Below are 17,118 nucleotides of genomic sequence, written 5' to 3' on the forward strand. Positions count from 1 at the left end.
TATAATAACTTTTTATTGGAGTATAGTTGATTTACAACGTTGTGTTACTTTCTGCTGGACAGCAAAGATAATCAGTTATACATATACATATATCCACTCTTTTCTAGATTCTTTTCCCATATGGATCATTACAGAGTACTGAGTAGTTATTAGTTATAGGTTATAGTAGGTCCTTATTAGTTACCTATTTTATATATAATGCTGTGTGTATGTCAACCCCAATCCCACAGTTTATCCCTCCCTCCCTCTCCCACCTGGTAACCATAATATTTACTCTTGATCCTGGCTTTGAGTCAGAGGAAAGACCTATAAGAAGTTATTTGCACATGTAAAAGATGATGATTCTCAGCCTTTATTTACAATTCATCAATTACTTAGTTCAGCTTTTCCCAGATTTGCCTAAAGGTAAGAAGCAGCCTCTCAGTTTCTTGTTAGAAATTCAGACCTCACTTCTGGAAAGCCTGAATTAGTAGGTCTGGACTGTGGTCTAGTGATTCTTCTGACAAGACAAGTTTGGGAAATAGTGATCTGGTTATTACTACATCACAGGAGAGCCAATTAACAATTAGAACAGCCTTACAAATCACTAAATATAGTAGAAAAATGATACTGACCTTGCATATTATTTAAATATTAGACAAATTTTCAGCTCGAATGAAGCTGTGTTGCACATACATATCCAATTGAAGAATTAGGGCAATTATTTTTATAATTTAGATCACCATCACTCCCTGCCCACCCCCCCCAATCCATTAACACATAAATATATCCTTAAATGATTTGTTGGTTTTGGAAGATGAAAAGATAGTAGAAAGATGACTGGTGAATAATGAAGAGAACTTCTTTAAATAATTTAACTGAATAATTTTATGTCATCTATGTGCACATGGAGTTTTGGGTCTCTCTGGTTGAACATATATACATTTGAGATATTTGCAGTCAATATTGTTGCATGTTAAATTAAATGAGTTTGCATGTATTTCTAAAGTTCTATGAAATAACTAATATACATCCAACTTTTAGCTACAGTAATAACTAATAAATTACATCTATTTTAAGATGTGAGTCTATTATAAAGTCTGTTATAGTACTGATAGACATGCTTCCCCAAAATTTTAGAAATGTAAGTTGCAGTATCCATTGCAGGTGGGGTATTATTGTTTTACCTATATGTCAGACATTTTCACTAATATGCAAAATAAGCCATAAATTCAACCAATGTAGTTTTTTCCCCCTCCTTATTTACTAAGTTGTATGCAATGCTACTTAACTATCTGGGTAACACAGGTTTATTTCAACTATTGTCAGAAAGAAGTTAGAGAGTCCCTTTCTCTTATTCAAGTTCGATTTCCTATAGTACTGCAAGTATGTTTATATAACTTGAACATGGCTAGAAATATCCCTTAGAGAAATTATACTGTTTTTACAGCTTATGGTGTTTCAGTATAGACATTTTAAAAAACAAGAGAGTTAATTTAGATACTTTGAAATGACTATGTTAATATGAGCTTGAGATTTGTTTTCAAAAACAAATTTATGTCAATAGAAAAACCTTGGATGTTGTAACCAATTGGTCGAAAGAGTGAGAAATGTTAGTCTATGATATCATTTTACTAACATTGAAGCCATACAGGCTTATGATATAGGCAGTATTGAAAAAGATGCAGGAGTTGGTCAAGTTTAAGTTATTTAAAGTTAGATGGAGTGAACTCTTACTAATTTTAGTGACCAAATAAATGAAATACTAAGTCAAGTAACCTAGCAGATATGGGTCAGTGTTCAGGCTTTTTTGAACAGATAAAAGAAGTTGGTGACATAAAAGGGTTGCAGGTCACATGAACACTTCTTTTAAGTCACGGAGTCACTGCCATAGCAATTTTAAATAGAGTTCGGTGTGTTCCTGCAAGGTCATGGCTGAAATTCAATTAGTGCTTGAGTTGAAATGTCTGCTCGTTATGCCACTTTAAGCATCTGAGGTGGTCTCCCCTTCAACTGCTTAGGGTGACAAAGTTGCTTTCCTAGTTTATTATCAACTTCAATCCTGGAAAATTTTAGAATTAAGTGTAGAAGTGTTACAGAGACCTAAACACATTGTTTATTTCTTTGCTTCATTCAGGTTTTTCCTGAAATATTGTCTCATAACAGATTTAGGTTTCCTAAAACAGGAAATCCCATCCATTTCCTTATTGTGCTTTATTTTTTCTATAGCATCTATTACTACCTATTATATATTATACTTTATATAATATATTTATTTAAGTTATTTGGCTCTTTTTTCCATTGGGATGTAAATTCCTCTACGGTGTGGACTTTTATTTTTTTCATTGCTATATCCCCAACACATAGAGTAGTGTACCCTGCTGTTACACAATAAACTGTTGTTAAATGAATGAAAATAACTACTGGAGTCACTGTAAAAAGGAAGTCTTACTTTTCAGGCTTCTAAAGCAATCCAAGGAAGCTAAAAATGAAGAAATAATTCCTTAGCATTACTTTTTCTTTAAAATTACAGAACAGCATTTTTATTTTGAGTAGTATTTCTTCCAGTGACTACCCGCTCTTTTCTTATAGTTCTCCAGTTCTAAAAGGTATGGTAGAGGTGGTAATTATGTACTTTTGTATTTTAGTCATCCATAAAACAAGTTAAGCAAACAAACATATTAAAAGCCTTATAATATTCCAGGCACCCTACTAGATGCTCTAGATTTGAAGGTAAAGGACATGTCCTTGTCCTTTAAGAGTTTTTCTAGTCTTGTAGAGGAGGCAGCAAGAAAACAAACACTTAGAACATGATGCAATAAGACATTTGCACAGTGTGAAGAGAGTCCAGAAGTAAGGCATGTAATCTAGAACAAGAGTGTCAGCAAATATTTGCTAGAATAGATGCTACTTTAACTCAGCTTTGACTGATAAACATAATAAAAATATTAACAATCATCATTCATTGAGTGCTTATTATATGTCAGGCAATTTACAACCCTGATGTCATTATATCCTTTCAAGAATCTTCATGTGGTAAATATTATTATTCTTATATTACAGAAGAGGAAATTATGTTTAGAAATACTGAATTAGTAATTTGCCCAAGATTACATAGGCAGTTCAGTGTCAAAACAGAAAGCTGGGATGAGATGATGAGACCAGCACAAAGGAAACATTTACAAAATACAAAGGTGTAACAGAACATGACAAGGCAGGAACTAACGGGACTGAATCAGGTATTCTTTGGAAGCTGAGGGAAGTAACAATAATTTGATATAATGTTGCAGATGAAAACAGAGCCAGATCATAATGGACAAGGATCACTCCAAGAATTTTGAAGTTTATACTGGTTTTGATGCAATATTCCGAAGAATTGTTTATCAGGTCTGCACAGAAATTGGTGGAAAAGTTTGAGATATTAAACGTTCCTTATTTAGTAATTTCTTATTCTTTAGACTAGTGAATTTATTGATTTATTGATTTATATTTTTTGAAAAGCACTTGTTAACATTTAATGAATCTTCCACCATGTAGCTTCAAGCTACCAGGACACAAGCCCCACCCACATCCTTAATCTTCTCCTCAGCTCTTCTGCTGAAGAATTTGGCCTTCACGATGACAGGCTGCTTTGGGAGCTTCCCCTTCCCCAGAACTTTGTAGTAGCCCAATAGCACCATATAAATGATAGGAGAAGCTCCAGTCTTGTTCTTCGCAGCATTTACCCAAGTCTGCTCACTGACCAAGGTCCATAATTTATCAAGGTTGACAGTTGGGCAGAAGTTCTGGTTCCTCTTTAAGTGGTAATGCCTCATACCAACTTTCTCAAGGTAGCCTGGTAGCAGGTGATCCTGTGGCAACGCATGCCACCAGCATTACCCTGGACTTCTGGTTGCTTCCGGTGTTTGCCGATGTGGCCGTGGCCGTGGCCGTGGCTCACTTGGCCCCTAACAGACTAGAGAATTTAAACAAGTGTTTTGTCTATGAGTTTGTGAAAAAGACTGAGAAGGAAGGAGAGGGAGAAGGTTTAAAAGGGTTTGAAAAGCAGTGTTTCTACAGAGAACTTGCTCCCTGTTAGACTTTTTGAGATTTAAGGGATGATCCATGAACTAATATTTATTTTCATTCTACCATATATCAGAGAATGGACTTGGATTTTCACATGTCAGCTCAATGATCCTCACAATCATCCTGCAAAGTAGGAATATTACTTCCATTCTGTGGTTGAGGAAACTGAGCATATGAGCTAAGGATCTTGCCAAAGGTCACATGGCCGTCAATAGCAAAGTCAGATTTTAAACCTATTTCAAGACTCAAGCTCTTTCTAGCTTAAGCTGCTTTCATCTCTTGAGACAGTGTTTTCCAACCCTTTAGGTCAAGACTTGAAGGATCATGGAATCAACTTAGTGGTTCTTAAATAGCATTTGAAAGAAATACAAAGATTAGAATAAAATAAAAAAAAGGGTATCAGAGTGCACTACACATAGTAAGGGTCAACACTGGTTGAAATTCTTGCTTCAGTCAGACATACACATGTATAAACATAAATATTGGTGTGTCCTGAGTTGTGATGGGAAATATACTCTTACTGAGTTTTCAAAAGTTTGAAAAACTCATCTAGTGAAATAAAGATCAGATCACAGCTACTACGTTAACTCATTTCTTATTTCATCCTATGAAGTTGAATGTTCGTGGGTAACCGACAGGACACCACACCTCACAGCAAGGGTAGAATAGGAAAGAGAAGCAGAAAACTTCATGAGGGCTGAAGGAGGACAGCGGACCTTCATTTCAGTCATGGCAAACTACAAGACTTCTTTAGTTTAAACCTTCACCTGCCACATCAAGGGAAGATAGTAGTAATTACTGTTTCAAGGAAAATGTATGTGTGGGTCATTTATTGAGGTGATAAATTGAGGGAGGTTCCCCACCTCCTCCTTCCCACCTCCCTCTGGATTTTTGACCTGTAATGAAAGAGAAAGAGGAATAACATTTGAAATTGAAGTGTATGTGTATGCTAATATTGATACTTATTGAACACATGTGCTTTTGAAGATTTATTATTTATACTGTATAGAATTATAGATAAAATCCAACTAAACTCCGTGTGTGGTGTTAAGTTATAATCTGTTTCTCTTTGGAATCCCATTCTGTGTACAAACATTTTTACAAAACATGTGGATTAGTAGTAGGAGTAGATGGTTTAAAAACATTATGTTAAAGCAACACCTTAAGTCAGCATGTTGAAAGAATGAGAAAATCAAAATAGTACTGTAGTTCCCTTACTGGTGGAAATAAGAGGGGAATCCTAGGATGCGGGGAATATATAGATATCTCTGTAAGTTTACAAATGTCCCAGCAGTTGTTAATTTCTCCTGGAAGAACCTTAGATACACTAAATTTCTCAATAAATATTACTTTACATTTTAGCAAAGAAACTTAACTACTTACCTAGTAAACAAGGTTTTAAATTTGCCATTTTCCTCTTTTCCCTTTTTATATTCAAATATTAGTGCTAGTGCTGTTTTGAAGAGCCTAGATTTTACTCTGTACCATATTTAAATTTTATAAGTCTGAATAAATTATTGTAACCAGCTAGTTGTGTTAATTACATTTGCGTTTCTAACTAGTCAGATTTTAGAGGATTAAAACACAGAAAATTTAATTTCATAGTGTCAACCATTTCCAAATGCATGATGATACCAAGCAGAGTGGACTTAGGTATAGTGAAATAAACAATTCTATGTGTGTGTCACTGACACCATAAGATATTTAAATTTATCTAAACCAACTCTTTCCATAGTGTTGCCTACTATAAATTAATATAGAAAGCCCTTAGGATGCTTGGCCAGTGATATGGAAATTGACACAGTAAATATTTGTTTCATGTTCTGGGAATTGTGTACACTGCAGATCAGTTGTGTTTAATCATTACCATTTGGCCAATTTTGCTTTTTTCAGAAGAAAGATAATTATGTATTGGATATGGCAGTCTTGGTGCTTGTTAAACACATAGCTCTTTTAGGCTTATACTGCCCACCTCGAGTCCCTTGCTCAGGAGGTGAAAGCTATAATTTGTGCAGAGAAAGGGAATTTGTTGTCTCAAATAACTGAGAAGTAAAAAATAGGGTAAATTCAAGCATGGCTGGATTCAGAAACCCACTTATTGGATTTAGTAGCTGGTTTCTATCTGTTGCCCAGATTGGCCATGTTTTGGCTCCATTTTCAGGATCAGTGTGGTCACAAGATGGTAGCAGCTACGCCAGCCTCACATCTCCTCAAGTCAAAGCCAAACCGAAGGGGGAAATGTCCTTTCTGTTGAAATATCTCTTTCTGGTTATTCAAGTAAAAGTCCTGAGATTAGCTCTGATTTATTCTGACTAACTTGGCTAGAGTTAAGTGCCTATTCTTGGATCAATCTTTGTAGCCAGGGGAATTCGAAGTTCTGATTAGCTGAACTTGGGCCTTATGTTCCATCCCTGGACCCAGGAATTGAGGTTGGATTCAAAGCACATGGATTGAAAGTTGGGAAGGGGTATTGTTTTTAGAATAAAGAGGAGTGGGCTGCTGGAGAACAAAAAATATTCACAATTCTCAGATCATTTTTATTTTCTTTAAGCTAATTCAATCTTTTTAAAATAAGAATGGGAAATATATGTATATTTATCAGTTTCAATCTAGGGAGAATATATATGGAAGGTGCCAGTCACTTACTGACTTTATGATCTTGCGCAGATCAAAATATCTTTGATCCTTGTTCTCCTCAGCGGCAAATGGGGATAATATTGTCTTTCTACTACCTCACAGGTGGTTGTGAAGACCTAAACAGATAATGCTTCTAATAAAAATCATAATATCTAATATTTAATGAGCAGTTTGTCTAGAAATTACATTGTTACATCCCTATAATCATTCTGTACAGTAGATACTACTATAATACTTATTTTTAAATGACCTAAGGCTTACAGAGGTTAAGTAACTTGCCCAGTATCAATCACACAGCAGTTAAATGACTGAGTCAGTACTCATGTCTATCTGGCTACCAAGTTCATTCTAATAGCCACCATGATACAGATATAGGGGACTGTCATTGGATTCTTCAATTCTAAGAGTCACATGTTTTCACATTTCAGCATTTTAAAAAACCAGTATGTGCCTTACAACTGATGGTAAGAGGACAATCATGATGTAGTAGTTGTTGTCTGCTTATGTGTAAATTGGTTACCGCTAGTCTTATTGTTATTTCAGTTGAGTCGGCTACATGTGTTGAGTTTAAATGCTATACAAATATTAAAATATTACATTATCATTTGGCATTGAAATAGAAATTTATTTAATAGAAAGACACAGAAACAGAGTAATGAAGCATAAATGTGATACAGTGAAGTAATATCCATCGCCAGAGGAATAGCCAGTTTCACACTTTCTTATAAAGCAATGACCACATGCTTTATGGGATCTTAGAAAGGAAGATCCCCAAAAGTAGAAGCTACCTTATGTTTTCTCCTGATATATGTGTTAAAGGACTGCCTGTCAAATGACATTTACCAAAGCAATAATGAATTTATTTTGCTTTCTATGTAGGAGTATGGTGATAAATATCTATGTCCAAGTAAGTCACAAAAATCTCTTTTTTAAAATATAGAACACAATATTAAGTGACAAGAAGCTTTGTGCCATAGTTTAATTGGCATTGGTCTTCCATTTTATTGTGTATAAAACATTTGTGTTTCTTACAGTTTATGGAGTCTTAAATTCTATAAAATATGACATTATTGTATTGTAGAAATAAGAGAAAGGTTTTTTTTTTAAAACATCTTTATTGGAGTATAATTGTTTTACAATGTTGTGTTAGTTTCTGCTGTATAAAAAAGTGAATCAGCTATACGTATACATATATCCCCATATGCCCTCCCGTTTGAGCCTCCCTCCCAACCTCCTTATCCCATCCAACTAAGTGGTCACAAAGCACCGAGCTGATCTCCCTGTGCTATGCAGCTGCTTCCCACTAGCTATCTATTTTACATTTGGTAGTATATATATGTCAATGCTACTCTCTCACTTCGTCCCAGCTTACCCTTCTCCCTCCCTGTGTCCTCAAGTCCATTCTCTACATCTACATCTTTATTCCTGCTCTGCCCCTAGGTTCATAAGAATCCTTTTTTTTTAGATTCCATACATATATGTTAACATACGGTATTTGTTTTTCTCTTTGTGACTTACTTCACTCTGTATCAGAGACTCTAGGTCCATCCACCTCACTACAAATAACTCAATTTCATTTCTTTTTATGGCTGAGTAATATTCCATTGTATATATGTGCCACATCTTCTTTATCCATTCATCTGTCGATGGACACTTAGGTTGCTTCCATGTCCTGGCTATTGTAAATAGTGCTGCAATGAACATTGTGTTACATGTCTCTTTCTGAATTATGGTTCTCTCAGGGTATATGCCCAGTAATGGTATTGCTGGGTTATATGTAGTTCTATTATTAGTTTTTTAAGGAACCTCCATACTGTTCTCCATAGCGGCTATATCAATTTACATTCCCAGCAACAGTGCAAGAGTGTTCCCTTGTCTCCACACCCTCTCCAGCATTTACTGTTTGTAGATTTTTTGATTATGGCCATTCTGACTGGTCTGAGGTGATACTTCACTGTAGTTCTGATTTGCATTTCTCTAATGAGTAGTGATGTTGAGCATCCTTTCATGTGTTTGTTGGCAATCTGTATATCTTCTTTGGAGAAATGTCTGTTTAGGTCTTCTGTCCATTTTTGTATTGGGTTGTTTGTTTTCTTGTTATTGAGCTGTATGAACTGCTTGTGTATTTTGGAGATTAATCCTTTGTCAGTTGCTTCATTTGCAAATATTTTCTCACATTCTGAGGGTTGTCTTTTGGTCTTATTTATGGTTTCCTTTGCTGTGCAAAAGCTTTTAAGTTTCATTAGGTTCCATTTGTTTATTTTTGTTTTTATTTCCATTCCTCTAGGAGGTGGATCAAAAGGGATCTTGGTGTGGCTTCCCTGGTGGTGCAGTGGTTGAGCGTCTTCCTGCCGATGCAGGGGACGTGAGTTCATGCGCCAGTCCGGGAGGATCCCACATGCCATGGAGCAGCTGGTCCCGTGAGCCATGGCCGCTGAGCCTGCACGTCTGGAGCCTGTGCTCCGCAATGGGAGAGGCCACAACACTGAGAGGCCTGCGTACTGCAAAACAAAAAAAAAAAGGGATCTTGCTGTGATGTATGTCATAGAGTGTTCTGCCTATGTTTTCCTCTAAGAGTTTTATAGTGTCTGGCCTTACAAGTAGGTCTTTAATCCATTTTGTGTTTATTTTTGTATACTGTGTTTGGGAGTGTTCTAATTTCATTCCTTTACATGTAGCTGTCCAGTTTCCCCAGCACCATTTAATATACGTGTGGGTTTATCTATGGGCTTTCTATCCTGTTCCATTCACTCTACTTCTATTTTTGTGCCAGTAGTATACTGTCTTGAATACTGCAGCTTTATAGTATAGTCTGAAGTTAGGGAGCCTGATTCTTCCAGCTCCAATTTCCTTTCTCAAGATTGCTTTGACTTTTCAGGGTCTTTTGTGTTTCCATACAAATTGTGACATTTTTTGTTCTACTTCTGTGAAAATGCCATTGGTAATTTGATAGTGATTACAATGAATCTGTAAATTGCTTTGGGTAGTATAGTCATTTTCACAGTGTTGATTCATGCTATCCAAGAACATGGTATATCTCTCCATCTATTAGTATCATCTTTGATTTCTTTCAACAGTGTCTTATACTTTTCTGCATACAGGTCTTTTGTCTCCTTAGGTAGGTTTATTCCTAGGTATTTTATTCTTTTTATTGCAATGGTAAATGGGAGTGTTTCCTTAAGTTCTCTTACAGAGTTTTCATCATTAGTGTATTGGAATGTAAGAGATTTCTGTGCATTAATTTTGTATCCTGCTACTTTACCAGATTCATTGATTAGCTCTAGTAGTTTTCTGGTAGCATCTTTAGGATTCTCTATGTATAGTATCATGTCATCTGCAAACACTGACAGTTTTACTTCTTCTTTTCCTATTTGGATTCCTTTTATTTATTTTTCTTCTCTGATTGTTGTGGCTAAACTTCCAAAACTATGTTGAATAAGAGTGGTGAGAGTGGGCAACCTTGTCTTGTTCCTGATCTTAGAGGAAATGGTTTCAGTTTTTCACCATTGAGGATGATGTTGGCTGTGGGTTGGTCATATATGGCCTTTATTATGTTGAGGTAGGTTCCCTCTATGACTACGTTCTGGAGAGTTTTTATCATAAATCAGTGTTGAATTTTGTTAAAAGCCTTTTCTGCATCTATTGACATTATCACATTGTTTTTATTCTTCAATTTGTTAATATGGTGTAACACATTGATTGATTTGCATATATCAAAGAATCCTTGCATTCCTGGGTTAAACCCCACTTTATCATGGTGTTTTATCCTTTTAATGTGCTGTTGGATTCTGTTTGCTAGTATTTTGTTGAGGATTTTTGCATCTATGTTCATCAGTGATATTGGCCTATAGTTTTCTTTTTTTGTGACCTCTTTGTCTGGCTTTGTATCAGGGGGATGGTGGCCTTGTAGAATGAGTTTTGGAGTGTTCCTCCCTCTGCTATATTTTGGAAGAGTTTGCAAAGGATAGGTGTTAGCTCTTCTCTAAATGTTTGATAGAATTCGCCTGTGAAGCCATGTGGTCCTGGGCTTTTGTTTGCTGGAAGATTTTTAATCACAGTTTCAACTTCAGTGCTTGTGGTTCCTCTGCTTATATTTTCTATTTCTTCCTGGTTCAGTCTAAGAAGGTTGTGCTTTTCTAAGAATTTGTCTATTTTTTACAGGTTGTCCAATTTATTGGCATATAGTTGCTTGTAGTAATTTCTCATGATTCATTGTATTTCTGCAGTGTCAGTTGTTACTTCTCGGTTTTCATTTTTAATTCTGTTCATTTCAGTCTTCTCCCTTTTTTTCTTGGTGAGTCTGGGTAATGGTTTATCAATTTTGTTTATCTTCTCAAAGAACTAGCTTTTAGTTTTATTGATATTTACTATTGTTTCCTTCATTTCTCTTTCACTTATTTCTGATCTGATCTTTATGATATCTTTCCTTCTGCTAACTTTGGGGGTTTTTTTGTTCTTCTTTCTCTAGTTGCTTTAGGTGTAAGATTAGGTTGTTTATTTGAGATTTTTCTTGTTTCTTGAGGTAGGATTGTATTGCTATAAACTTCCCTCTTAGAATTGCTTTTGATGCATCAAATAGGTTTTGGGTCATCGTGTTTTCATTGTCATTTGTTGCTAGGTATTTTTTGATTTCCTCTTTGATTTCTTAGTGCTCTCTTGGTTATTTAGTAGTGTACTGATTAGCCTCCATGTGTTTGTATATTTTACAGTTTTTTTTCCTGCAATTGATATCTAGTCTCATAGCATTGTGGTTGGAAAAAATGCTTGATATGATTTCAATTTTCTTAAATTTCCCAAGGCTTGATTTGTGACCCAAGGTATGATCTGTCCTGGAGAATGTTCCATGAGCACTTGAGAAGAAAGTGCATTCTGTTGTTTTTAGATGAAATGTCCTATAAATATCAATTAAGTCCATGTTGTTTAATGTGTCATTTAAAGCTTGTGTTTCTTTATTTATTTTCATTTAGGATGATCTTTCTATTGGTGAAAGTGGAGTGTTAAAGTTCCCTACTATTATTGTGTTCCTGTCAATTTCCCCTTTTATGGCTGTTAGTATTTTCCTTATGTATTGAGGTGTTCCTATATTGGGTGCATGAATATTTACAATTGTTATATTTTCTTCTTGGATTGATCCCTTGATCATGAAATAGTGCGTGTCTTTGTCTCTTGTAATAGTCTTTATTTTAAAGTCTATTTTATCTGATATGAGTATTGCTACTCCAGCTTTCTTTTGATTTCCATTTTCATGGAATATCTTTCTCCATCTCCTCACTTTCAATCTGTATGTGTCCCTAGGTCTGAAATTGGTCTCTTGTAGACAGCCTGTACAGAGGTCTTGTATTTGTATCCATCCAGCCAGTCAATGTCTTTTCGTTGGAGCATTTAATCCATTTACATTTAAGGTAATTATCGATATATATGTTCCTATTACAATTTTCTTCATTGTTTTGGCGGGCTTTTCCTTCTCTTGTGTTTCCTGCCTAAAGAAATTCCTTTAGCATTTGTTGTAAAGCTGGTTTGGTGGTGCTGAATTCTCTTAGCTTTTGCTTGTCTGTAAAGGTTTTCATTTCTCCATGAATCTGAATGAGATCCTTGCTGGGTAAAGTAACCTTGGTTGTAGGTTTTTCCCTTTCATCTCTTTAAATATGTCCTGCAACTCCATTCTGGCTTGCAGAGTTTCTGCTGAAAGATCAGCTGTTAACCTTACGGGGATTCCCTTCTATGTTATTTGTTGCTTTTGCCTTGCTGCTTTTAATATTTTTTGTTTGTTATTTATTTTTGATTGTTTGATTGATATGTGTCTTTGCATATTCCTCCTTGTATTTATCCTGTATAGGACTGTCTGTGCTTCCTGGACTTGATTTACTATTTCCTTTCCCATGTTAGGGAAGTTTTCAACTATAATCTCTTCAAATATTTTCTCAGACCCTCTCTTTTTCTGTTTTTCTTCTGGGACCCCTTTAATTTGAATATTGGTGTGTTTGATGTTGTCCCAGAAGTCTCTGAGACTGTCCTCAAGTCTTTTCATTCGTTTTTCTTTACTCTGATCTGCAGTCGTTGTGTCCACTATTTTATCTTTCAGGTCACTTATCCGTTCTTCTGTCTCAGTTATTCTGCTATTGATTCCTTCTAGAGAATTTTTAATTTCATTTATTGTGTTGTTCATCATTGTTTGTTTGCTCTTTTGCTCTTCTAGGTCCTTGTTAAACCAATTTTTGTATTTTCTCCATTCTATTTCTATGATTTTGGTCACCTTTACTATCATTATTCTGAATTCTTTTTCTGGTGGACTGCTTATTTCATCTTCATTTGTTTAGTCTGGTGGGTTTTTACCTTGCTCCTTCATGTACTGCATATTTCTGTCTTGTCACCATGTTTAACTTGCTGTGTTTGGGGTCTCCTTTTTACAATCTGCTGGTTCATGTTTCCTGTTGTTTTTTGTTTCTGCCCCCAGTGGGTGAGGTTGATTCAGTGGTTTATGTAGGCTTCCTGGTGGAGGGGCTCCTGCCTGTATTCTGGTGGGTGGAACTGGATATTTTCTTTCTAGTGTGCATGACTGTGTCCGGTGGTGTGTTTTGAGGTGTCTGTGAACTTGTTATAATTTTAGGCAGCCTCTCTGCTAATGGGTAGGGTTGTATTCCTGTCTTGCTAGTTGCTTGGCATGGGATGTCCAACACTGGAGCTTGTGGGCCATTGGAGCTGGATCTTAGCATTGAGATGGAGATGTCTGGCAGAATTCTCACTAACTGACATTACTTTGGGCCAGGAGGTCTCTGGTGGTTCAATGCTCTGAACTCAGCTCTGCCACCTCAGAGGCTCAGGCCTGACACCAGGCTGGAACACCAAGACCCTGTCAGCCACATGGCTCAGAATAAAAGGGAAAAATGAAAGAAAAAAAAACTAAAATAAAAACATTAAAAAAAACCCAGTAATAATAATAAAAAAAGAGAACAACAAAATGAATAAACAAATCCACCTAAGATAACAAGCGCTAAAAAGTATACTAAGAGAAATATAAAAATCTGAAACAAATCAGTCACAGACAGCAAATCCCAAGTGTACAGTTGCTCGTAAAGCCCACCACCTCTGTTTTGGGATGATTTGTTGTCTATTCAGGTATTCCACAGATGCAGGGTACATCAAGTTGATTGTGGAGCTTTAATACGCTGCTTCTGAGGCTGCTGGGAGAAATTTCCCTTTCTCTTCTTTGTTCGCACAGCTCCTGGGGTTCAGCTTTGGTTTTGGCCTCGCCTCTGCATGTAGGTCACCCTCAGGCATCTGTTTCTGCCCAGACAGGATGGGGTTAAAGCAGGGCTGATTAGGAGGCTCTTGCTCATTCATGCCAGGGTGAGGGAGGGGTATAGTAGTTATAATTGAAATATGGAGTGAGCCTGCTGTGGCAAAGGCCAACATGATGTTGCAACAGCCTGAGGAGCACCGTGTGTTCTCCCAGGGAACTTGTCCCTGGATCACAGGACCCTGGCAGTGTAATTCTGTGCAGGCTCCTGGTGTGTGTGTGTGTGTGTGGGTGCATGGATAGTGACCTGTGTTTGCATACAGGATTCTTGGTGTCTACAGCAGCAGCATTAGCATTTCATGCCCATCTCTGAGGTCTGTGCTGATAGCTGTGGCTCATGCCCATCTCTGGAGCTCATTTAGGTGGCGCTCTGACTTCTGTGGGCAGACAGGGAAGGAATCCCCTCTCCTTGTGCACCCCGAAACAATGGTCTCTTGCCTCTTAGGCAGGTCCAGACTTTTTCCTGGACTCCCTCCCAGCTAGCTGTGGTGCACTGACCCCCTTCAGGCTGTGTTCACGCAGCCAACCCCAGTCTTCTCCCTGGGGTCTGACTTCCAAAGCCCAAGTCTCAGCTCCCAGCCCCCACCCACCCTGGTGGGTGAGCAGACAAGCATCTCAGGCTGGTGAATGCTGGTTGGCACTGATCCTCTGTGTGGGAATCTCTCTGCTTTACCCTTTGCAACCCTGTTGCTGCTTTCTCCTCTGTGGTTCTGAAGTTTCACCCTGCCCACTGCCTGTCTCCACCAGTGAAGGGGCTTCCTAGTGTGTGGAAACTTTTCCTCCTTCACAGCTCCCTCCCAGAGGTGCAGGTCCCATGCCTATTCTTTTGTCTCTTTTTTTTCCTTTTTCTTTTGCTCTACCCAGTTACTTTGGGGGGGGGGGTGGTTATTGCCTTTTGGGAAGTCTGAGGTCTTCTGCCTGCATTCAGTAGGTGTTCTATAAGAGTTGTTCCACATGTAGATGTATTTTTGGTGTATCTGTGGGGAGGAAGGTGATCTCCATGTCTTACTCCTCCACCATCTTGAAGGTCCCCAAGAGAAAGTTTTATATTTTGAGTTTTTCTTACAGCTCTGTAGTGGATCAAGCATTTTCAGGATCTTTAATATAAAAATGAAACCATTAATTCTAAAAGCTAAAGCATTGGAGATTCATTAAAAAATTCAGAAAAATTATAAGTACTTAAATTTTCATTTAACAAATTATAAAATTGGCTAAAAAAATAGAAACAGGAACAGATTTCTGGCCAGGTAATTACTCAACCTACTCTTTCTTTAGCACATACTAGACAAATATGGGTATATGGGCCTCAAAGTATTTTGAAACTAATTCTTAGTTTGGGGCTCAAGATTGCTGCTAATCAGCTCTACTTTTATTTTATAAAATAAGGAGTTTAAAAAATATTCTCTATCATCCATAACTATGATTTCATAGGGAAGAAAGAGGGATCAGTTGAAATCCAGGGGGGCTTATTTCTTACCAATAATGATTCTCCTTCCTCCAAAGAATTGAATCTTAAGATACTAAACCTTTTCCCACAAAACAATTATTACAGAGAAAGGGTATCCATTCTCAATTTGCTTGAAGCATTTACTTAAAAACCCCATTTTGATCAACTTTTATTAAACTGCAGAACTTCTGCAGTTATTAAACTGCAGAAGTTCACAGGAAGCTCTTATTCAGAGGCTGTGAAGTCACTGAATGAAATAAAATCAAATTTGGCCTGGTATTGCATGGAAATCTCATTAGCAGAGGCTGGGCTGTTTTCCTTGGGATTGAACCTACTTAGCACTGTTTATTGATGATCTTCTAGGTCTCAATAGATTCAATAATAACAGAACCTTTTTACACCAAATTATGCTGAAAAAATACAATATATTTTCTTTTCTAGGAAAATGTCAATATGAGTAAATTTGATTTGATTTTTATCCCTGGAACTTTACAGATTGCCATTTTAGTTTTGAGTTTCTCAAACCATGCAGTTTTGCAAATAAGTAACAATGAACATGTTCTTAGAAATGATTACTGTTACTACTACCAGTACTACCTAAACTTCGTCTAATACTTTGTAATTTATAGTATCACTTCACATGTATTATCTCACTAAATTCTTACATGTTTATTGTAGAATACCTATAGAATTCAATATGTAAAATATCATATTTTGTCTCGTGTACTGGTTTCCATATACTCACCTCAATATTTCCTATTACAAAGGGAGGTGTGTGCTTTACTTGGTAGAAATCTCCAAAGATTATGCAGTGTGTCTATCAGAACAATTTTCCAGTTAGTCATGATGGGTAATCTCCCTAGTATTACTATAGCCTTGATACAATGTTTGAGAGTAAGGGTTGGGGATTTGTGGCACACTGAAAAATGGTGTGAAGTATAAAGTATTGAAAAGGAAGTAGATTAATGCATTGAACGATTAAAAGGAAAACAAGGGGGCTTCCCTGGTGGCGCAGTGGTTGGGAGTCTGCCTGCCAATGCAGGGGACGCGAGTTCGCGCCCTGGTCTGGGAGGATCCCACATGCCGCGGAGCAACTGGGGCCGTGAGCTACAATTACTGAGCCTGCGCGTCTGGAGCCTGTGCTCCGCAACAAGAGAGGCCGCGATAGTGAGAGGCCCGCGCACCGCAATGAAGAGTGGCCCCCGCTTGCCACAACTAGAGAAAGCCCTCGCACAGAAACGAAGACCCAACACAGCCATAAGTAAATAATAATAATAATAATTAATAATAATAATATCATAATAATAACACCACCCTTGATTTAAAAAAAAAAGAAAAAGGAAAACAAAAAGGAGAAAACATGCTCTCACAACACTTCAGAAAGTGTCAATTTTGTTAGTTGAAATTATTAGTTATCTAGCTTTTTTTTAAATTTAAATGTTCTGTCATGGAAACACAATCTCACCTTAGTCCATGACTTTGGTGTTGGGACATTGATTTGGGATTCTGGGATTTTGCTTGTATTTATCAAATAAAAAAGGATTATCTTAAAAATGCAGTCTTTCAGGAGCTGAGCTTTTTATTTTAAATGGAATTTTCCTTATTTGTTTTATTACATGTATATGTTTATGATTTTTATCAAGATGATGAAAAGAAGTATTTAAATTTTAATTCTTAGGATAGACTAGAT

At 36.8% G+C, this 17,118-nt stretch overlaps 1 pseudogene across 1 annotated transcript in view; it reads right to left on the minus strand.

The window, feature by feature from the left end:
• Positions 1-3,491: 3,491 nt before the first annotated feature.
• Positions 3,492-17,118, minus strand: part of LOC307176356 (large ribosomal subunit protein uL15-like) — a 39,177-nt pseudogene continuing 25,550 nt past the window's right edge. Inside the window, exon 4 of the transcript in view lies at positions 3,492-3,934. The product of the transcript in view is annotated as a large ribosomal subunit protein uL15-like (transcript). The remainder of the gene's footprint in view (positions 3,935-17,118) is intronic.

Source organism: Stenella coeruleoalba (assembly GCF_951394435.1).
Source record: "Stenella coeruleoalba genome assembly, chromosome: 17".
NCBI lineage: Eukaryota > Metazoa > Chordata > Mammalia > Artiodactyla > Delphinidae > Stenella > Stenella coeruleoalba.